The 24,558-nt window shown below is 38.7% G+C and overlaps 1 pseudogene; it reads right to left on the reverse strand.

Annotated features, from left to right (window-relative positions):
• Positions 1-9,363: 9,363 nt before the first annotated feature.
• Positions 9,364-11,647, reverse strand: LOC101570908 (annotated as a pseudogene).
• Between the last annotated feature and the right edge of the window lie 12,911 nt (positions 11,648-24,558).

Consider the following 24,558-nt stretch of genomic DNA (forward strand, 5'->3'; position numbering starts at 1 on the left):
AGTTAAACAGAAGACCCAATGCTATTATGGGCTACTGGACTCTTTTAGAATATTTTGCTGAGTTTACACACCTATAATATTCAATAACGGAACTTAAAAATTGGGGTATGACTATGAATGTCCATTTTGTATCTGTGTATTCAAAGTATTTGGGATAGAGATATAGTTGCATTCTCTTAATGAATAGAATGATTTTTTCTAATGGTGTTTGTAAATAGGATCACAAGTCTGCATCTTGTACAGCAATTAGCCACTAAGAAGAATATATGCAGTGTGTTATTTGTTGAAACTGTACTTTCGATTTGATTTGAAACTGTCTCATTACTATATGTTTATCAATAAAACTTTGAAAAGAAAAAAACAAAGTCAAACAACATTACCTAAGAACTCACTGATATGCCACAAAATGTGGCTATCGATGCAGCTTCCCTTCCTTAATGTCATTAGCTATAAGGAGTAGGAGGAAAGATGAAGCATGTGAAATGCAGAGACATACAAATCTACTATCCTTCTTGGTTCTAAAGTACTCTGAAAGTATTATATTCCAATATTCCCAAATCCCAAAATTCTCCCAGGGAACACTTCTAGACTTGAAATGACTAGAATATAACAACACTTTGCTCACATTATAATTCAGTGTCTTTGTCTTTGGGGCCCCAGATACAAACGTGGCTCACACAGGCTGATCAAGCACTCTACCACTGAGATGCACCCTCCATCCCTAAGGCATTATTTGCTTATATATTTTTGGTGTGGCTTACATTTGTTATTGACATTGCTAAATTTGAAATGCAATTTTATAACTACCTATTAATAAACTGACATCAGAGCTCCTGAATTTCTTCAAAATAAGACCGCATAAAGGACTTTAGGAAACAAGCATTTATTTCTACAAAACTAAAAGCATATAATTGAACTTAATTTGCATATTATATATGAGTTTCAATTTGTAAAGATAAATTTACTCCCCTAAAACTATTGTAAGGAATAGCAGGGTGAGTTCTAATAGCACATTGAAAGAATTTGTCAAATCATAAGCTCATACATAGACTTTGTAATCAAAATGCTGAGAAATGCCTTGACACATCTTTTTATTCTTATTCTTTATTCACATCTGTCAGAGGGTAGCTTAAGTCATGACAGACAAAAGCTGTCTGCACTAAAATTGTAGGAGCTGTTCTATTTGCTTTTTAACTAGGTAATTGTAGAAACCATAAAGAATAAATTGGGGAAATGCTTTATGGATCTGTAGCTTGCAAAAACAAAATCACACTAGGCTTTTGCATATTTTCCTTTCACTGATCTCCTGGAACCTTGGGAATGGTGTACAAAAGGCTTAGGCCAGCCCTCTGCACTCTGGATCTAGTTCCTCTTCATAGGTTTCCTCCCACCGCAGTCCACTCTCGGCAGGTGGGATCGCTGCTGCCTTTCATTGCATTCAGAATTTTCCTCATTTCCTGCACCCAGGTGCCCTCCTTTGCCCAACTTCCCTGCACGAAAAGAAGCCTAAGAATCTTCTATGGTCCATTTCAGCTCTCCATTATGTCCTCTTTCCCCCTAATTGGCAAACAAAAATTTCTGCCACTGGGGCCTCAGACTATATTGAAGGAGCAGTTTTATGAAATGTGTTATTTTGACTACAATTATAGTTGTTTAGATTTAAGTCAAGTCCTGAGTCTGTGAGTAGAAAATCATACCTGGTTTGTTTTTCCCATTGTCACCATAGCATCCACTCAACACTTTTAAAATTATTTTGTACCTAGGCCTGTAATCTCAGTATTCCAGAGGCTGAGGCAGGACAACTACCATGAGGGCAGCCTGGGCTATATAGCTCAGGGACAACCTGAAGTGTACAGCAAGATCCTGACTCAAAAAAAAAAAAAATTGTTGTTGTTTGTCAGTAATGAATCTCTTATGGAAAAAGACTTGACTGCAATGTTGATGTTGAGCCTGGATAATGAAGCTATTTTCTGTCATCATTTCTAAATAAGTAACAATATTTCACGTGAAAAATTGAGTGCATCTGCGCAAACACATGCACACTCGCCATTAGCTGTCCCTTGTATTGTCCTCTATGCTTTTGAGAATAATTTCAATGCATGCTTAGAAAGCAGGTCTGTTAGATGCAAATCTGTGTCATTTGGGAACTCATCTCCACTGATGGCCTTTTTTCTCTTCAGTGCAAGTAAAATTTTCTGCTCTTCCAAATATCTAGTAAATTTGGCTTTTATTCTAGACTATAAATAGTATGTTGTAAATAGTCTGGTTCTTTTATATCCCACTAAGGAATATTGATATGTTGTTTCACAAATAAACTTAATCTCCAAATGCCTAAATTTAAGTTGTTATTTTAGTCTTATCTACACTGCTTGTAATCTGCCCAACACAGCCATAATTCAGAGCATAGCTGGATACTTGAGCAGAATTTATAGACAAGACACGGGGTAGCCTTTCTGTGACTCTCTCTTTTTCAGGATGTTCTCTCTTCTTTTCAGCTGCTGAGTTCACCATAACTTACACTTTATTTTGCCATGGCAGATGGACTGAAGGTTAAATACTTCCTCAAGGTCCCAAGAGGACCAGCACCCAGCTAGTTAAAAAGATAAATTGGAATATCACTACACTGTTTTCTTTAAACTCCTCAGTTTTATTTTATTTTTCATTTTAAAGAGACAAAAATGCAATAAAAATGATACAGAATTTCAAAGCAAGATATTGCTATTAGAGTGTAAGGATGCTGCTGGCAGGAAAGAGGAATCACTACAACACTACTAGAAGTGCAAATATCCTTTAGAACTCAGTACACTGAAGTAGATAATATAATTTTATGTCCTATAAGAATTTAAATTTCCAGTCTTAAAAATGCTTACAGGCTTGCTTATCATCCACCTTTATCTCTAGCTTCTATGTTTATTCATACTGTTTCTTCTCTCTCTCTCTCTCTCTCTCTCTCTCTCTCTCTCTCTCTCTTTCTCTCTCTCTCTCTCAGTTGTAAACTTAGCCTCTGTTGTGATTTCCAAGAATAATAAAAAAGTCAACGAAAATTTTTATTTGATTTGAGGATATAGCTCTGTTATGGTGAACTCAACAGAAATGTACTCACAGGAGACAGAATATATAGAAACAAGGAAACTATTAAAACCAGCTGTCTCACCAATCTAGTAAATTCCAGGAACAATGTTGGCACTGGGGGACACTGAACACATCTTAAATATCCTTTAGGTTTCCATGGTAAGTGCATCTGTGCCTTATTTTCTGGAATTTTACAGAAATGTCACATAATTGTCACAAGGTTTGCATTTTCCAGAAACTATAGACCATCTGTAGTCAGGTGAACATCATGGTTTAACATTTACCCTGCTTCTCAATTTGTTCTAACTACCTGTCCCCACTTTTATGGTTTTATGATTAGCTACAAGGGCAGAGGGTGAGGAGTGAGCTCACCTACAGTTAAAGTGGACTTAAGAGACTTTCTATGAAAGTGCAATTACAGAAAGAGAATGGAGTCTCCCTTGCCCTACCAGCTCAATTGAAAAATGTGTGCTTAGAATATGGAAGGACCTAGGTTTAGACTCAGCAGTGGATGTGCGCGTGCACACACACACACACACACATTCCATCATTGAAGACACACATCATGCATGGCCTCTTGACCACTTCACTCCAGCCTTTCCTCAGGGTAGGTCAGGAAGAATAATTTTTTTTCACATTGTATCAGTTATGTTTACTTCCTCTCAATAATTTACCAACTGATTTTCTTAACAAATTAATTTTTGACATAGAATCTAAAAGGATTTCTTCATCTTATAGATATACTTCTCATGTATCAATGAAAAAGATTTAAAATGTTTCCTAGTTAATTGCTATAAAAGGACAAGGAAAGAGGCTGAATAAACACCCTAAAATTGTGAATGATGGGGCTGGGAAGATAGCTCAGCAGGGAGCCGGGTTCAGTGCCCGGCACCACATACCTCCCAAGCTGAGACAGCCATGAAAATGGGTGTGGTGGTGTATACCTTGTAATCCCAGCTGTGGGGAGACTGAGACAGGAGGATTACTATGAATCTGAGTTGCATGGCAGACTCTGAACCAAATGAATGAATAAATAAATAAATATGTTTTTAAAAAGCTCTGCAAAAATTAAAATTATGAATGATGAGAATCAAATTTTTAGGTCACTTGGGTGAGACACGTGTGTGCAATGATCACATAAACATATGACTTTCTTTATAAAGATGGCAATGACGAGCACAGAGCAGCTCTCTTTCTCCTCTTTCTAGCACTCTCTTCTCTCAAGTGTCATCATTCAATCACGTTTTCAGTCAATGGGGAATAAGAGCTTAACTTATAATTCAATATGTCAGAAAAGGAAACAGAATAAAGGTACATTTTACATATTGTGCATGTGCAAAATAGTATAGATAACTTAAACATAAAATATGCATATATTGACGTTCACATGCATGCATACCTACAAATGTACTATGAATAAGGACAGTGGGATGCTTCAGTTTTCACATATCTAGTCACACGAATTACATGTTCAAATTAATGAAGAATCCCAACGTTTTCATTCAAGTCAACTACCCGTAACAAATAAGGCATTTTGATTTCTATTTTCTATAGAAATCTGTAGGAAAACTACTTATCAGGGCCCTAGAGGGAGAGAAATTATGACTGCTCAGGATCAAGGAAGCAAGTCTCATCTTAACCCTTACCACAAATAATTGCAATAGGTAAGATTCTAGGAGAGCTGTACTCAGCTGTTCTAGTATTGTATACAGCTTACTTCATTCAGCTCTCAAAATCTGTGAAGGTTAGAGATGAAGAAGAAATGATTGCATAGAACATTTAATGGCCTAGCCAAGGGGATAAGGCAAAATTGCAGAGACCATGTTCTTAACACACAGTGAACCATGTTGCTGGAGGCTGATAAACTTCTTTTTTCTTATTGAGGAAGGTTTACTTCATAGTTCCTTAGATAACTCAATCTCATTAGATGACTCAGTGGTAAAGTTCTTAGATGACACCTCCAGGAAGGCAGGGGATAAATCTCAGAATGAGCTCTTGAGTCAGTCACATTCTGTCTATACACGCAGGAGATTAAGTTGTTTTATAGAGTGCTGTGCAATGCTATGGAATGCGTGGATGATGCACTCACAAAACACTGTAAATTTATGAACATGTAATATGAACTGAAACTTTTCCAAGTAACAACCTCACATGCATTTACAGAAATTTAGTCTCTTTAGTAAAATTCCCTAATAAGTTCTATGACAAAGAAAGCTCTATGCTACCTTGAAATTTCCAGACAGAATTAGTTATACTTATATTTTATGAAAATAAAATATAATGGAAATGGTAATGTAGAGAATACTTTATTGAAAAATTTTGTCTTATAAAACTTCATATAGAATGTTAAACTATATTTAAAAACAAAATGTGCTAGGCTTATTAATTCTAGTTGTGAGAATAATGACTTGATCAGATTCCAAAGGCAGAAAATTACTATATTTTGTCATATTAAAGTCTATGTAGACCAATATTTAAAAAATAAAATGCTATGTTGATGAGAGCCAATAACTCACAAGAAGAAAAAGTTTAACCAATGTGCTGAAAAAAAAGTTCAACCTTGTTAACATAAACTCATTAGACTTTCCAAGAGCTCTGTTATATTGGTTGGATTATTATCACCCATTTGCTGATGAGGAAAGATACCATAAAGGGATTTTCAAGAAAAGTTTCAGAGTGGACTTTGAATCATAAATGTGACTCCCAATCATGAAACTTCCATGACAATTTCTTTTCTTTTTTTATCTCTTTATTTATTTGGAATAGGGTCTCAATATGCAGCTCAGACATGTAGTAATCCTCCTGTCTCAGCCTCCCCAGCACTGGGATTACAGGCATGTACCACCATCCTGGTTTCAGTGTTCAGCTCGGCTGGGAGTGGGGCCAGAGTGGCATGTGGTAGTGGGGATTGAACTCGGGTCATTGTGCTTGCCAGGCAGGCGCTTAGACCACCAAGCTATCTCCCTAGCCCCCATGGCAGTTTCTTTTGAGAAGATGTTCAAGTGATCAAAAAACTTTAAAACAATCAGATATAAACAATTCTGTTTACAGTCCATTGTGGAGCATCACTTTAGGAAGACAAGAGGTTTTTAAATTATTTTCTTCCTAAAGTATAATTTTGTTCATTTAGGGTTTAACTTTTAATAAATCAGAGAAATTGAAGTCAATTTAATAAATGCTAACTTCAGAATCTCCCATTGAATACGTACTAAGGTAAAATATAAAAAATTATATGTTTTTAAAGTTTTAATTTAAATACACCTGTGTCAATTATTAGTCATTGGGTAAGTGGATGACAGGAAGCATGCTTAGAGTTAATAGTTGCTGAAGTAGCCACCATCTCAGTCTACATTACACATACTTCCTGTGGTTTTTAAAATTTGTTTATTTATTTATTCGGTACAGTCTTGCTACACAGCTTGAACTTGTAGTGATCCTCCTGTCTTAGCCTGCCACCACTGGGATTGCAGGCATGTGCCACCACACCTGGTTTCTGTGGCCAGCACAGCATGTAGTTCTGGGGATCGGTAGGCACTTAAACCATGGAGCTATCACCCCAGTCCTTTTCTGTGTTTTTTTAATGGATAAAAATCTAAGAAAGAATTTGCTCTCCAAAAAATCGATATATTCTATAAGATTTACATGGATACATAAGTGATTATTACTTCAACTTTAGTATGTATTGTGTCCACTGACCAGGTAAAGTTCTGGAATGGCTTATCCATGAGGAAGAGCTGCAGATGATTTGTGTCTGAAGTTCTCTAAGTGAAGTCATTACCACCTCTAAAAACAGAGTAAAGTTGGTTATGGTGGTACATGCCTGTAATCCATGCATACAGGGGGCTGAGACAGGATGATCACTGCTAGTTCAAGATCAGTCTGGGATAAAGTGAACTCAAGACTAGACTGCTCTAGATCGAGAGACTCTAACTCAAAAGAATAAATAAACGAATAGAGTCAGGCAGGCAAATTCAGTCCTGTCTGCTGCAGGGCCAAGGCCCTATAGGAAATGGACCTTTGGGAATATAACACAATGTGGCCCACACAGACTTTCATCCTGCCAACCCCCAAGAGTAATATCAGTTCTGTGGAGAAGAACAGGTATGAGCTAATTTAAGATGAGTTGTTTTATTAAACACAGTGTCATACTTAGGCAAACACTGAAGTATAAGTACCATAGTTTTATGGAAAAGCCCAAAACATTTAGCAGAAAGAAAAAAAAATCCTCACTATTTAATCATGGAGCTTTAAATTATTTTGAAATATGAAGGCATAGAGAATGTTCAATACTTGGCAAGGTGGACGTCCATGAGAATCTCTGATGATGGATCAAAATGGAGTGGTTGTCAGAAATAAAGTGGCTCATCAAAACTCATGGCCCCCAAATCCCAAAAGAATGTCAAGCAAAAGAATCTGGAGAAAAAGTAGGGAAGGAAACATAAAATTATGTATGCATGTAAAGGGGATGCTTCTTAGTGGCCTCACATAAACACACATTTGGATCTTAATTTAGAAATGCTTTGCAGGTGAAGTACGGCAAGAAAAACAATGGTATTCATGGCTGTACTGTTGTTCACAAACTGATGGTTTGTGAAGACCTAGAAAAGGTCTCCTCTATCTGTCAGGATCAGTTCAGCCTTATCGTGTGTGTGCATTAGACTGTCTATATGAGGTGCCACAGAGCTGTAATGAATTTCTGAAGGGGTTTAGGTTCTAAATCTATCCAAAATAAGAATAAAACCATCTTGTATAAATAAGTGTCATTCATTCATATTCTTAACAAATCTACTTATTTAACAAATATGCTTTGGATACCTAGTGTTTGCCAGAAATTTTGCTGCTGGTTGAAATATTGATAACAAATCCTGCATGCCTTCAATTGAATCAGGGTCTTTAAAGGGAATCAGACATGTACAGTGCCAGGGGTTGATCAAACCCTTGGATATCTGTCATGGGCTCAATGAGGATGAAAGAAAAAGAGACAAAATTTTAAGACATAAAGGGGACAGAAGGAAGCTTGCTTCTAGTGGACATGCTCACCAACCTCTATGTTTAACTTATCCCTGTTAGCCAGGAGGAAGCACAGGAAGTGGGAGTCATTCATCATTTGTGACACAGTTGAAGGAGATTTTGAAAAATAAGGAACAAATGAAACTTCAAGAGAGGTCAAGGTGAAACCAATCAGACCCACATGTATAAACATCGTGTTGTCTCACTAGTCTAAGAACCTGAAAGATAAAAAAAATCTGAAATGTACAATAGATACCATAAAAGGAAAGGAACTGACATGAGGGAAGAATGAAAGAAAGAAGAAAGGGAAAAGATGTATTTATGTATATGTAGAGGATAGCTCAGATAACTGTACTGCTGATTTCTGTAGGTCTAAAGAAAGGAGCAGTTAATGCTTAAATTTTTCTTTCTCTTTTTCTTTTTTAATTTTCTATAACTTTTTAGACTAATTTTGCATTGTTTTACTTATATCTGGTAGTCTGAATGACTAATTTAAAGACAACAATATGCAGTAAAACAACAATTGTTAAATTCCTATGTTTTGTTTAGAGAAATTCTGTATTGTTTTTAATTTTTTTAACATTACTATTTTTATTTTATGTTATTTTTTATTTTTAAACTCAGCTGTATTCATCACCTCTTAGCGGAATGTGACCTGGGCACTCACTTCCATTCACAGGCCTTGTTCCCAGTGATTTTTGAAATAGCTCTGCGGTATCCCTAGGAAGTTGTTTCTCCCTTGAAACAGTACTTGTCTTTGGAAAACAAGCCCGTGCAGCTCCTGCCATCAAGTTTTCAGTAAGTATACCCTACTTCTAGAAGCCTAGGATATGCAGATTTGAAACTACTGGAGAAAATCTAAAAAACATCCTATAAGAAAGCTCAAGCTATCTTAACAAATATTCCTTTAAACATCAGGGAATCTCAACACTCCCAAGACACAAGATTTGGTGTACTAAGGAATCTGGCTCGGTAACTAAGCACTTCAGACCCCACAAAGTTAACAGTTAAGCTACATCTTACCACAAACACCTCAACCTGTTAAAATAAGCCAAGGTGAATCTAGAAAAAGCACTGCTAGCTCTGCTTTAGTGTCTAAAATATCACAGTATTACTTAAAAGTAGAAAGAAATCTTATCTTCTCCTTAAAAGCAGTTATCATGCCATACAGTCTTAACAAAAAAAAAAATCCTCAAAAACATATATTATCAGAGGGAATGAAGGTTAAAGCACTGAGCACCATTAGTGGTTCTTCGAGCCAAGCTCAGCTGGCTTCTTCCATCATGATGTGTCATCTCCTTCAAGGGGTGGCATCTCCTTGTTGACAGCAGCAGCAGTGTCATCGGCGGTCATCCTCATCAATACCGAGACCCAGTTTGATCACCCTGTAAATCCTTCTCATGTGTTCGTGGATCTTCCCGGCTGAAGCCAGAGGACAGCAGTGTGGTTTCACACAGCAGAATGACCAGATCCTCCACAGACTAGTCATTCTTATCGGCCTCAGCCTTTTGCCTCAAGGTCTCGATAATGGAGTGTTCAGGGTTTATCTCCAGGTGCTTCTTTGCTGCCAGGTAGCCCGTCATGGAGTTGTCTCTTAGGGCTTGGGCTTTCATGATTCTTTCCATGTTCGCCATCCAGGCATATGTGCTTATGACAGTCCAGCATGGGGACATCACTAATCAGTTTGGCACTACCACCTTTGTGACCTTTTTCTCCAAGATGTCTTTCATGGTCTTGCATGGGTTTTCAAACTTTGTCATTTTATCTTCCTTTTTTTTTTTGCCCTCCTCTTCATCTTCTGGAAGTTCCAAGCCCTCTTTGGTAACTGGCACTAAAGTTTTCCCCTCAAATTCCTTCAGCTGCTGGCCACAGTACTCATCGATGGGCTCAATCATGTAGATCACTTCTAAGCCGTGCTTCCAGAACTGTTCCACAAAGGCGGAGTTAGCTACCTGGTCCTTGGTTTCACCTGTGATGTAATAGAAGCGCTTCTGGTTCTCCTTCATCCTGGTGCAATAGTCCTTGGGAGAAACTATCTCATCCTCAGAAGCAGATGAGCAGTAGCATAACAGTTCTGAAAGCTTTTTCTGATTCTGAGAGTCTCCATGTATCCTAGGTTTTATGTTCTTAGATAACTGCTTGTAGAACTTGTAGTTCTCCTTATCCTCTGCCAGTTCAGTGAACAATTCTAAATACTTTTTACCAAATTCTATTTGATAACTTTCAAAAGTTTGCTCTGTTGTAACATTTTCCAAGAAATATTTAGAAGGAGATCCTCAGAGTCCACCATCCCTCTGATGAAATTCATGTACTTGGGGATCAGCTTCTCGAACTTATCCATGATGAAATCTCTGTGGACATACAACTTGATATTGTTCTTCTTCTTTCTGTTTTCAAATAAGGTCAGAAGGACCTTGTCATGGGACAAAAAGAGCCCTGAATTCCTACTGTCCTTCAATGGAAAAATGCTTCACTGCCAGGTGACCCTTCCCAGTCATTGGTCAGACTCTTGTAGAACTCCCCAGACTCCTCACTAGTAATATTGTCAGGGTTTCTGGTCCAAATGGTCTTTGTTTTGTTCACTTCTTCATGGTCAATATACTTCTTAATTTTCTTCTTCTTGTCACCATCTTTCTTTTCTTTCTCTTCTTCATCAGAACCAACATCTTCTATTTTAGGCTGCTCATCAGACTCCTTTTCTTTTTCTTTGTCTTCCTCTTTGTTCTCCTTTTCTTCAGCCTTATCATCACTCACTTCTTTATCTCATGCCTTCTCCACAAAAGGGGTAATGGGATAACCAATGAACTGTGAATGCTTCTTCATAATCTCTTTTATTCTTTCTTCCAAGTACTTGGTTTGGTCTTCTTTTAGATGTAAGATAATCTTTGTTCCTCGACCCATAGGTTCACTCGCATCTGTCCTCACAGTGAAGGACTCTTCTGCTGAGGACTCCCAGGCACATTGCTTATTATTGTTATGCTTGGTGATCACAGTCACTTTCTCAGCAACCAGGTAGGCAGGGTAGAAACCCACACTGAATTGGCCAATCATGGAGCTTGATACTAAAATATCACAGTATTACTTAAAAGTAGAAAGAAATCTTATTTTCCCCTTAAAAGCAGTTATCATGCCATATAGACTTAACCAAAAAATCCTTGAAAATATATGTTATCAGAGGAAATATATATTATCAGCCCCTGCCTGCAAAGCCTCCATGAAGGCCTTGGTCCCTGACTTGGCTATGGTGCCAAGGTTATTGATCAGGTTAGCCTCGGTCATTCCAATTCCAACATCCACAATGGTGAGGGTGTGATCTTGCTTGTTCAGAATGAAGTTAATGTGCAGCTCCTTGCAATCAAGCTTACTGGGATCTGTCAGGCTTTCAAACCTGATTTTGTCCAAAGCATCAGGCAAATTGGAAAGCAACTCCTTTGGGAAGATCTCTTTGTTCAAATAAAAGGTGTTGATGATCAGGGACATCAACTGCGACTTCTGCCTAGAAGGCGAAGGTCTCCACCTCCTCCTCCTCCATGGGCTGGTCCTGGGTCTGGGCCTCCTCTGGCATCTTGGCTGAGTGCTGCGACAACCAATACCGTAACTGCTTCTAGACCCTTTTTTATTAAAAAATAAAAAAGAAGTAAAGGTGAAAAGGGGACCAGCCCTTCTCCACACCTGCATCACTGCACGGATTATAGAAAGCTAGCTTGCTTTCCATTGTCCTCAGCAGGCACCATCTTGCCCTGAGAGCGCTGTACTTAGGAGATTTCCCACACACAGCTTGAAAACACATAGCTCTTGTCATAATTTTCCATTCTAGAAGCAAGGCCACGCAGGCTTCAAGACAGTGGTGCTTACGTCATCATCTGAACCCCTACACTGCCTACTCCCCAACAGTAGATGACCACCGTGCGGTGTGAGCAGATACCGAGATGAGCAAATACAATTTGAGCAAAGTACAGAAAGGGCTCACTCACTATGGTAGAGAGTGATTTGGAAGTGATGACCATTCTGAGGCATGGTACAGGGACAACAAATCAGAAAGGGAAACTGAGGTATAACAGTTCTGCACACACATGGCAGGAAGGCATCTTCAGGCAAAGCCAGTGAAACTGCCCATCGTGTGTCAGTCTGAGCTTTCAGATGAGCTGACCAGTGGTGTCTCCGGGTTGGCAGAGAATCAGTACGCATGTACATGAACGTTCAACTTGCTGCACAGCTTGCTTGGAACCATCCAAGAGATATCAAGTAGGACTTTTCCTAAAGCGGTTTCAGTTGTTTTCTTTTGCTTCCATTTCTCTTTCTCAACAAAGGCTTAAGCAAAGGTGGAAAACTAAATCCATTATATAGTTTAATAACTAACTTTACAAATTTTGTCCTGCACTTTCTTCAAGTGCTCTACCAACTGCAGCCACATCTTAAATATTAACATTTTAAGTTTCGTTGTCTTTTTCATGGTTTTCCCCAGAAAATTTGTTTTTTATCCTTTGTCTTATTTCTGACCAAGGATTAATTTATATGCTCCACAGGTTTTCCCTGACTTTCTTTACACACCAATATGTAGAGATTATTTAGTTCACACCAAAACTCACACACTTCTTCAACAAATGTACTTTTTGCATATTTTTCCCCTTCAACTGCATGTTTATGCCCTGTTATTTGTCTATTCCAGTAGATCCTACCTCTAATTAAGCACTTGGATTATAAGTGGAGTCCCTCATTACCTTTCACATATATCATTCTATTGCCAACTATTAATTCATGTGCATTTATTTATTTAGCATCTATAAATGGCTTGGGAAAAATTCTATAGTATATACTGAGAGGATAGGTAATGAAACAAACAAGTGATTAAAGGGAATTGTGAAGAACACAAACAGTCCTTCAATGGGGCATAGGAAAGTCTTTGACGAGCACGTATGAAGTCCTTGTGAGAATCATTAGACATGTCTGTCCCCTCTGGGATTAAGGATATTGCTCAGTAGGCCAGCACCTGCCAGGCAAGTGCAAGGTCCTGAGTTCAATTTTTGACACAGAAAAACTTTCCCTCTAGAGAAGGCAGCCCCACACCATGGGTCTGACACATCTTGTCCTACGCACCAACATCCTAGACTTGCTCCATTTGAACTTGTTTTGTGTAATTTCCATGTGGCTGTAAACACAAGTTATGGTGGCAGCATAGCTCAGCAGCATTAGCACTTGCCTGGCAAGCTCAAGGTCCCAGGTTTGATCCCTGGTACATTATGGTGGTAGATCAGGGAGGGAGCACACCGCACAGCCTCAGTTTGTAGAAAACACTAATTTCATCCTCAAATCTCATTTCACAATTTTGCAGGTATCTGGTCAGTAAAAAGAAGCATTTAGCATCTTAATTATGGCCTCAAATAACCAGTGGAGTAGATGATGACACACAGCTTTTGAGCAGGGTGCCTCAAGGTAAGTGAAAAGGAATTGGGGCTACTGCAGATACCAAGTTTTTGTTCTCCCAGCTCCTGAAAATGCCTGTGTCTCTTCTGGGCAGGTTGCTATGAATGCCTATGCACTCTTCTTTTTCTTTTTTGTGGCCAGCTCAGTCAACCCTGGGGATGGGGCTGGCACAGCATGTGTTGCCAGGGATTGAACCATGGTCCCTGCACTTTGCCTAAGCTTGCCTAAGCAGGCACTTTAGACCTCTGAGCTATCTCAACAGCCCCTATGCACTTTCAAAAGTTTCTCACATGTGGCCTTAACTTCTAAATACCAAAATGCAGAAATGTATACCTCATGATGAACTGTAGCAGATGATCTGATTTTATAGATAGGGTTATTTTTATTGAGGTCTTCAAATACCAATGAGACACTATAATGGATGAAATATTCAAAATACAGTATATATTTTATCAGTACATATATAATTATTAGTAAAATGTGTGTGTTTGATGAATAGTTACTAATCTTTTTACTTTCATCTTTTTAACTATGTATGCAAAAGAAATCTATTTTATTTTATATTGTAACTACTCAAAACTATAGTCACTGTTAATTATGCCTTCTGAATCATATAGTTCAACTTTGCTATTTGGAAATGCTATGACTTAAATTACATAGTGTCTAAATATTTTTAAGTGCCATTAAATCATTCTCACTCAAACAAAAATCTCATGTAATATCAAGGTTTGCTAATATTTTCAAAATTGTGAGCAGTTAAGATGTATAAACAAGATGGGAGAGGTCTGTCACATCCAGGGAGCTTTCGCAGGTCCTGCCTTCTCCCATTAGTAGACTCCGGCTCAAAATAACGAAGTATCTAAGGAAGTCTGCAGGACAATTGAGCATTTAGCTGAATACAAGTTGACATTTTATGGCTCAGATAGTTTCTAGGAAGCCAGGCTTCATAAAGCAAGATTACAGCTTTGCTTATCTGGCCAACAATAACAAAGCATGGAAATTGTGCTAAAAATATTCCATACATAAGAATCCTTTAACAAACACCATTAACTTATTTGCTAGGCTGTCCAGTTACCATTTTCATAGAGTTAGGCCAGGTCATCATCCAGCCTTCTCCTTCCTAGGTGCCTCTGCATTCCCCCAAACAGGAGAGAGAAGAGGCACAGGAGTTACTAAGTTTTTCCTGCTTAGTCAGTAGTAGATAAATTGAAAATGAGCTATGCCAGTCATGCCTCATTTTACACTCAGTTCCAGTACACTTCATGTCTGTGAATGATAATTTGTAAATGTTAACAAAACTGTGTCCTGTTATCGATAAGTCATATGGACCTGCCTGTCATGCTCAAACCAGGTATGGAGTCAAGGATGAGTCTTGTGTTTATTTTACATAAACATTATTCAAGCAATTTTGAATATGCAAAATATTATTGACATTAAATATTTCAATGTTTAAAGTATTGTATTATTTTATAACTGTTTATTGTTCTTTAAGGAAATATCTACATTTAATGAGTTAGAAAGAAATCAATTCCATACATTTCTCTCATAATTAAAAGAAATGCTATTTATAGGGACTTTTTAAACATTTTTTTCCTCTTTCACATTTTTGGAAGGTATACTAAAATTTTTCAGAGTGTACAAAGATGAAGCTTATGCAATAATACCTAAAGTTATGTGTACTTAAATTTCATTATACTTGATGAATAATTTTTCTTAACATTTATTTATTTTTTGTGGTACTTAGGATTGAACTCACTACCTTGTGCTTCCCAAGCAAGTGCTTATTCTACTGAGTGATCTCCCAGCCCCTAAAGTTTTCTTAATATTTAGATAAAGAAAATCATACCAACACAGAACTGTAAAATAATCATCTTGGGAAAAAATGGAGTTTTTAAAGAAGGTAGCAATTTTATTATGTAAAGTTTGGAAAGAAGGGAAAATAAACATCTATTTTTCATTTCAATTTTGATACACTGAAACTACCAAATAGTTCTCGTTTGCCGTAATTGAGTAATCACTAGGTTAATGTTTGTGTAATTATTGTCATCACAGAACTTAAAAGACTCTATAGGAAAAGTTACTTTTAGCATGTATTACACAAAGTTTACTTCAAAAACACCCACATTTGATTTTTCATTCAGTATTTCATAATTTAAAAATTACCTCCTTTTTAAGAAATCCCTCTTCTCAGACAGTATTTAAAAGTTTGTGTGCACACCTAAGAATGTTCAGCAAGTATTTGCTTATAAATGTATAGTCTATAAATAATGGTAAAGGAACATTGAGTACTATATCTGTTTTCAAAAAAATTGAAATTTAACTATTTTGGGGCAAAAAGAGAGACCTGCTTATATTGCATCTGACACTTCATCCCTACAACAGCCCACTGCCCTAGGTACGGTATCACCTGTGTGTACCTGGATGAAGCACAGCCAGGTGTCCGCTCACCTGTGAAAGTCAGCACCTGGAACCTTCATGTCCATTCAGTTTGATTCCAAAGGTGAGGCTCTTTCTATGACGTCATACTATTGTTACATAAGCAACAAATGAAAGGACAACAATTTGACAAAACAATCCTCAATCTGACTGAGAGAGGGGAGGAAATATGGATGCTACTGTTATGACTGTTTTGGTCCCCCCAAAACTCATGAATCATTAACTAACTCCCAGTTCTTACCAAATTAGCCAGCAAGGATTTAGGATGTGAGACGATGGAGAGTGATAAAATCACAAAAGTAAAGGTCCCATGAAAGGATTCGTGCCCTTATAAAAAGGTCTCAGCGAACTTTCTTGTCCTCTTCACCATGGGAGGGCTCAGCAAGAAAATAGCCACCTCGGAGCACCAGGGCCGGAGCTTATCAGACACTGCACATCAGACATTGCCCGGTCTTGGGTTCCTTAGCCTCAGAAATTGTGAGACAAATTTCCAGTTATTTCTAAGCCACATAGTATATGGCAATTTCTTATAGCAGCTGGAATGGACTAAGATACTGTTTTAAATATTTCCATGATTTTCTTCAGGAAGAGGAATGAGATTGAATTTGTGTTGTTTCCTGGGCAGAGCTTTTTCAGTGGATAGAGGGAATGAAGGTCACATTCATCTGTAGAAAACAATAAACTCAGTCCTGATGATTGCCTGAAAACTGAATGGGCTGTTTCAAAAGCAGTGTTTTCCACAAACATGCTAAGGAGAGGACACATCATAAATGTGCTTTGATGAACACTGGGTTCCCTTCTACATGGAGATCCTATTACTTCTCTGAGCATAAGACAGACTTGTGCAAAAACTAATCTCAATATTTATATATCTGAGACCAGTCTAAACAGTTAACAAAACAAAAAAAATTATTCAAATTGCCAATGATCTATTCAGATCTCATTTATACTATTTAAAACTAGACAGGTGGATCTACTGGTATGGTGAGGATCTACTGGTGTGGTGCTAAGAGAACTATGTCTGGTATTAAATCACTATTTCCTTATCACAAATGATAAGGTAATTATTATTTCTCAACTTTATAGGTTTTGTAACTGAAGGGTTTTGTGAAAGTCCTCAGGGTCTCAATATCCTGCAAGGCTGGAAGAGCTAATCAATTTAGTCAGACTTTGGTGGCCTCACACAAATCCACATGTGTGCACCGGCAAGGTGACTGCCACCCCCACACTCCCAGGGACTCTCTTTGTTTCTTTTCTATGCCTCTTTGCACCAAGTACTTTTGGACCATCTCTCGGAAGACTTATCTGTAATCAGAGTGAAAATCTCTTACTTGATGGTGGAACAAAGATGACATGTCATTTTAGGCAGAAATTAACTTCTTACTTTGTTTTCACAATATACAAAATTAGATTTTATACAATATACATTTAGACAATATGAATGTAGCTCTGGCTATAATTTTCACTTGTAGAAGCTATTTATCAAATCTCTTCACTTATATTTTTATCATTCAATAGCAATGTTATGGTTTGTGTCTAGGTGTCCCCCCAAAGACTCATATAGTCATGGGGTGAACTTATACAGTTTTTGAATAACTCATGATCCACTGGGATTATGGATGTAAATGCTGCTGGGATTATGGGTGTGAGTACTTCACCTAACTTAGGTCAGATAGTCTGAATGCAACATAAGGGACAGACGAACTCTCTGTTGCCATTGCTGCTGTTACTCCTCCTTTTGCTCTAGCTGTTTTGCTGCCTTCTGGCCTTCTGCCGCCATGAACTGCTGCCCTATGCCATGTGCCAGTCTGCCTTGGAGCCAGCTGAGTATGGACTAAAACCTCCAGTAACTGTGAGCTAAATAAACCTTTCCTTCCTTCATTTTGAGTGTAGGGTATTTGTCCCAGCAATGAGGGAAGAGTAACCGAGACAAGCATTATTTTTAATCATCAATAGTTAATAAAGTTAACTTAATAGTTTACTGTCCAAATGTTGCATTTCATGAAAACTAATGATACAAATGAGTTCTCAGTGATTCCTGTGTGTATTTCTGGTGGTCACAGTGTTGAGAACTTCTTGCAGAATCAGTACGGTCCCACAGAAGGCCTAATGGCAGAGACAACCTCTGTCGGCACATCAGCCAACTTAAGAACAACATCAAGAAATGGCTTTGATAAGACTTTCTGTTTTGTTTTTAATGTTGGTCACTTACCAAAAAGTGCTACAAATGCTGTCAACAATATTTTTCTTCTTGAATTTCTTTGCTATATTAACTCTTTGAGGTCATGACTAATAACTTTCTCATGACCCTAAACTTCCTGGACTTGACTTGTTTACTCAGAGCAAGTGAACAGGTCATTTCTATGCATATTTTAGAATCACAATAATTGGAATTGTGTTAGTGGACAGAGCCAAAAATTAAGGATTCAGTTAACCCAGAGAATTGAACATGTAGTGATAGTGGCACAAGCGTCTGCTTGGCAAGTGCAAGGTCCTGAGTTTGACTCACAGTGCCAGAAAAAAAAAAAAAAAAAAAAAGATATAACTATATAAAGACATTTCTGTTTGTATTACTAGATGAAGTATGTCATAGAGCACCAATGCTACTCAAATGAAATACAAATTAAATTTGAATTATACAATGTTTTAACAACACATATTCTTGCCTTGCAAATGCCTTACTTGATATTAAAATTAATTTGCCTTTTGAAAACCAGTAGTAGAAGCAGTACCGTATATGCCAGATGGGGAAAGAAGTTGACTCAAAATTTGCAACTTATCTTGAACACACATTTAAATTGAAAGTAAAGAATTGCTAAATAGTTTTCCTCAATTTGCATATTATGTCTCATAACTTGTGTCATGTCAAAAACAAAAGCAACTGTATGAACATTAGAAACTTGAGCTTCAGGCAGTGCATCAAGCGTGATCAGCAGAGAATCACAAGTGTCAGGTTCAGCTTCAGGGTGGAAAGATGCAGTATTCAAGAGGAAATCACCATGCAGTATTTAAGAAGAGCTAGAAAAAAGATATCTAAAAAGTAAATAAATTTTAAAAAGAAGAGCCAGGACCAGGAGAACCTAACAGGTGGTAGAACCCGGAGGGCAGGCCCTTGATTAGTCAGAGAACCTCATGATGGCATCTCTCAAACTGCAGCGACCCGGAAGTGAGGGGCCGACAGCTTCCTGTTACAGGGATTCATTTCTGTCAGGTACATTTAGTGGCCATCTGCAAGTGTTAAGCCTTTGGAGGTCATTGTGAAGATTAAACGAAAAGGTAAGTCTTAGCAGCCAGCACAGAAGAGAAGCTAGAACAATGAAGCGAGTTCAAAAGAGGATTGTAATTCTACTCTTCTAGGCTTTTGCTCAACTGAAAGCTCTGAGTTGTTGAGGGCAGGTTGTTCTTCTCACGCAGAACTGTCCCAGTAGTAAGAGCGGGTGTAGGGTGGAGGTGGGCCCCATGCAGGGAGTGGCTGCTCACAGTGGGACTGCCTATTCCCCATACTGTTCTGTTTAGGTGAAGAACTGGTGACAGTTCTGTGCGGTGAGGCTAATGTCAAAGTTAAGTTTTTAAGAGCTAACCAACACATTTAAAGTCTGGCTGAGGGCCGGGGAGATGGCTCAGTGGAATAAGCGCTTCCCTGGCAAGCGCAAAGGCCTGAGTTCAATCCCCGGTTTCGCAAAAAATAAATAAATAAATAAATAAATACAGTCTGGCTGAAAGAAACCCCAAAACTGAAATACCTGTGATAACGTCTCTTAACATGGATGTCTACAAAAATGATCCAATTTTCTATGATCACAGTCATAAAATTTTGATTCCAAGACGAATATAAACAACAACCAAAAGTAATATTGGTTTACCTTATGAATTATAGTTTTAAATAACATAAAATGAGGATAACTGAAAATATTTAATATTTCAAAATACCTTTAAAAAACTAGTTTTTGTAAATGCACAGTAATTATTGCATTTCTGCTCTGCCAAAACGAAAACTTCACTTTTCTTTCTCTCTTGATAAGTAACTTTAATTCGGTTATCAAAGTTTCTGAATTTATAGGGACATCTGAGCGCGAAAGGGGGCAACACTTTGTGGGAGCAAAAGAGTCACTGCCAGTTGGGTGCCCGCAGGGGACAAAGAAGTCTGTCATCTGCCTGCTTGATCAGGAACAAGGCCTCCTCCACGCTGGGCCGCAGCCCTAACTCCTGTGGAAGGACACTTAATGGTTGCTGACCCAGCTCTCGCTGTCAAAACCACAGTTGCCCAGGTCCACCCAGACCAGGCCAGCACAAGCACAGGCGCCTCAAACCGACTCCTGGTCTGAGATCTCTTCTCGCGCTGCTGCCCGGGATGTGAACCCACGCTCAGGCAAATAAACCTCTGGGAGAGGACTGAGTTGGTGTAGAGTAGAGGCATAGTTCAATTATGTATATTTAATTTTAAAAATCTAGGAAAATAAGGCAGAGTTTTAGTTTTTGATAAATTTCAGCAGTGTGCCCTTGTTCTATGGATGCTTTTCCATATGTGAAAACTTCATGTTGAACTTTAATCTCAGCAGTTTTAATATTTTACAGTGTGCTCCTGTCTCAGTTACTCTTCTCTCATTGCTGGGATAAATACTCGACACACAAAATGAAGGAAGGAAAGGTTTATTCAGCTCACAGTTACTGGATGGTTCAGGCCATACTCAGCTGGCTCCAAGGCAGAGCGGCACAGGGCAGAGAGCACCCAGTTCATGGCGGCGGAACAACAATGGCGAGAGAGAGAGTCTGTCTCTCTGTCTCTCTTATATTGCATTCAGGCTCTCTACCCTAGGCTGGGGGAAGTACACACACCCATAATCCCAGTAGTACTAAAACCCATAATCCCAGCCTTAGATCACCCATAATCCCAGTGGATCATGAGTTAATCTCAAACTCTAGAAGTCTCCACCCCATGACTGCATGAGGCTTTGGGGGGACAACTAGACACAAACAATAAGAGCTCCCAAGACTACACCAGTGGCTGTTTCTGTGAAACCAGCCATCAGGAGTACGGAGCTTATACCAGCAAGGGGCTCTGGATCCTGTCTTTTATTTATTGTATGGGGTTGTGGGATCTATGCAGCACAGAGGGAGGTTTCATGCTCCAGCCCTCAGATACACACACACACACACACACACACACCCCTGAGATACTCCCACTGCCTAATCTCTGCTTAAATTTTACATTTTTGACTGACTAAGCCATCCTTAAATCATGTTTTCTTCGCCTTCTATTGTTAAACTCAAAGGTCTGTGTTCTTCACATTTTAGGAATTTAGTCCTAATTATATTGCATTTGTCCTAATGCTGGTCCTAGAATGCTTTGCTTTTCAATATTCTTTTAGTGCCAAAAGAATTTCTTTAACCAAGTGTCTGAAACAGCTGACTTTTTAGAAACTCTTTTCTAAGGTAAGTATTCGCAAGACTCTAATTTGCATAAAAATCTTTTGGGAAGATATAGTGGTTAGCTAACTGGTGGTCAGCTTATTATACCCAGCTGAACTGAACAGGCATGGTGCTGGGTGTGGGAGGGCAACCTGAGGGTTGTTGCCAGCAGCATAAGAGGCAGAGCTGAAGACATTTTGGAGAAGCTGTCGGAGGTGTTGGAAGCTGCTAGCTCTCTCGGGCTATTCTGCTGGAGGATCTTGTCATGCTGGCTTTCCCGATGAACTTGGCTGATCTTGCTGAAGGAGGAGCTTGAGATCTCATTGTCACTGAGAATGGCTATGGTTCATTTTGGGGGAGCTCTGGTTCTCATCTTGAGCATCACTTCTTGGCTCCAGAGGGGAAGATGGCGCACAGCTCAGTCTCCTGGAGAAGCTTGTCATGTTTACTTTCCCGATGAGCATTTGCCTTTCCTCATCATTGGAGGAGCTCGGGACCTCACTGTTGCTGAGCATTGCTGTGGTACTTTTGGGGAGATCTCTGATGCTTACCTTGAGCACTGCTTCTTAGCTCCAGTGCAGATCCCTCCTCCTACTAGCATAGACCCTTCATCCTGCTGGCAGTCTATCTAGCTTCCAGCTCTGACCTTTGGGCCTTTCCAGTGCAGATCTCTGAAGCGGGCCCACATGGGAAATTGTCATGGGCTCTAGGCCTCCAGCTGGACTCCTGGGAGGCACTGTGATGAGCTCTAGGTTTTCTGCTGGACTCATGCAGGATATTAGGATTCAGGCCCTCAGCTGATTCCTTGGTCTTTAGTATGTGGGTAGATTCTATGCACTCCTTGTATATGATTCTTTGGGTGATTCTTTACAAAATATTATGCAATGTGTTCTGTATTATTTTTTTCCTGGTGTAAAAAGCCCACACCACATCAGAAGGCAATAAGCAGTTACAGGTGTCATCTCCAAGCTCTCCTCCCACTGATGCCCCTTAGCAATGTTTACTGTAACTATGACCTTTTCTTAGAATTTGAAAACTGTTGTCCTTGTTCAAAATTCAGTCTTTCAAAATATCCCTATAACTAGACAAGATTTTGTAGAACTGCAGGAAGATTGCCCACTTCCCTTTATTGGTGGTCACTGTGTTTACACAGAAGACCTGTTTTATCCCTTTGCAGTACCCCAATCCTTTCCTGTTTTGTCCCAGTCTCAGGATGTTTTCATCTGGGCTGAGCTCCTCAAAAGAATGGGATAATTTACCTTTCATTTTTTTTTCTTTTAAGTCAAAAGTTAGTTTGTTCTTATGTCTTACTGTAATGCTTTTCCTTTCCAATGGAACTCCTTTATCTACAGTGATGATTTTAATATTTCACTTTCCTGAGGGCAACTCAAGAACAAAAGAATGTAATAACTCATAATCTTTAAATTGATATTCCTGAATGCTGGGGTGAAAGCTCGCTCCCTCTTGCCTGGGATGCAACTCATCTTCCTGTCTATGTATCCATCCTGCATGTACTATCCAGTCCTGAGTCACTAAAGATGAATCTGGATTATCAAGTCAGTTACTACACCATCACAGAGCAGTGTTTAAGTACCCTGTACCTGGCATATCAAGGCTCCATGACAATTCACAGAATCTGTGTCATTCTCCCCCTTCATCTCATATCACCACTGAATCCTCTCACATCATTACTATAAGAGTCAGCATAATACAATAAAATATTTTCAGAAAGATCATACCCATGTAATTCTATTAATGTATATTGTACAATTGTTCTATTTTATTAGTTACTAGCAATATCTACTGTGCATTATTTATAAGTTAAACTATGTTACAGGTGTATTTATGTAGGAAAGAATCTGTGTACACATGCAGTTTATATTACCCATGGCTTCAGGCACCTGGGGGGGGTGTTATGAAACATACCTTCCAAATATAATGCGAGACTACTCCACTCGGTTTGACTACCCTTAGGATTAGAGATGTTATAGCCAGGACTTGCTGTCTCATACTTTTAAAAGTTTAAATTATCTAGCATTCAGATTCCACTGTATGCACATTAAAATCAACTTTTATCCCTCTACTTCCCAGTATGTTTTATTTCTAAAAGTGAATTTGCCTTAAGGAAATTGTAAACCACATCAAAGGTATCCATAATACGAGGAATTTTTTATATTCTGATCAGACTGCATGCATAGACTTTGTATTTTCCAGTATGCAAAACGGAATTTTACAATTTCTCGTCAGTGGTAACTTCACTCGTTTTTCTCTCTTTTCTCCCTGATCTCATTCCTGCTTCAAGTTATGAGTATAAATCTGACCAAACGAAACTAAACTCAGTTGCTCATTAAGTTCTTTGTTTTCTCTGTGTAAACAGGCAATTCGATTGTTTGCACGCCCTTCGCTCTTTTCCCTAAAGGGTAACATAAGGTAATTTGTGAGAAGAAGATTGTGCTTCCGTTGGTGCACGCTGACGCCAAGGTGCCTCCCACCTCGTCCTCGCTTCCTCTCCTATGCTGTCCACCCGCTGTCAGCAGCCTTGAGCTCACCTGTGTCCAGTGCCACAGCTCCTACATTCTTCTTTACTTCTCCCATGGCTGAGCAGGTTGCTCTGCATCCACTCATCCTAACTTTGGAATTCGTCTCCCGCCCCAAGTCCCCAGACAGCTATCTTGTGTCTGTCTCAAAAACAAAGACAATCTTATAATGATATACACCCAGTGCTACTCCCAAAGTTTGAGAAATTTGGCATAGGAACTATGTGATCATTTCTGATTCTACTCTTGTATTGCTAAGAATTGGTGACTTTGGCTGAGAACATACATACTGACATTTACCTTCAAGGCTTGGAATCCTTCAACTTCATAGTAAACTCTCTGCCCTTTGTCTCAAGGCCTCTGCTGAATCGATCCAGGCTTTGAATTTTGCCAGTCAGAGCATGATGGCGGCTGAAGGTGGGGCACAGTATGCTCTCTCTGCTACAGTCATATCTACATTCTAGCCATTTCCCTCTTAATAATATTTTTCTCTATCATTTGTTAGATTCTATCTCCTTTTTTTGTGGGAAAATACACTTATCTCAACATGCATTTTCCCCACAACATTATCCTCAAGATTCCATTTTTAGCAGTCTCCTGAGGCTCAGCCTTTTGTAACTCACAAATACTTTGCGATCTCAGAAACTTTGGCTCTTATAACACTTGGCTT

This window comes from Octodon degus, unplaced genomic scaffold, assembly GCF_000260255.1.
Source record: "Octodon degus isolate 3935 unplaced genomic scaffold, OctDeg1.0 scaffold00186, whole genome shotgun sequence".
Taxonomy (NCBI): Eukaryota; Metazoa; Chordata; class Mammalia; order Rodentia; family Octodontidae; genus Octodon; species Octodon degus.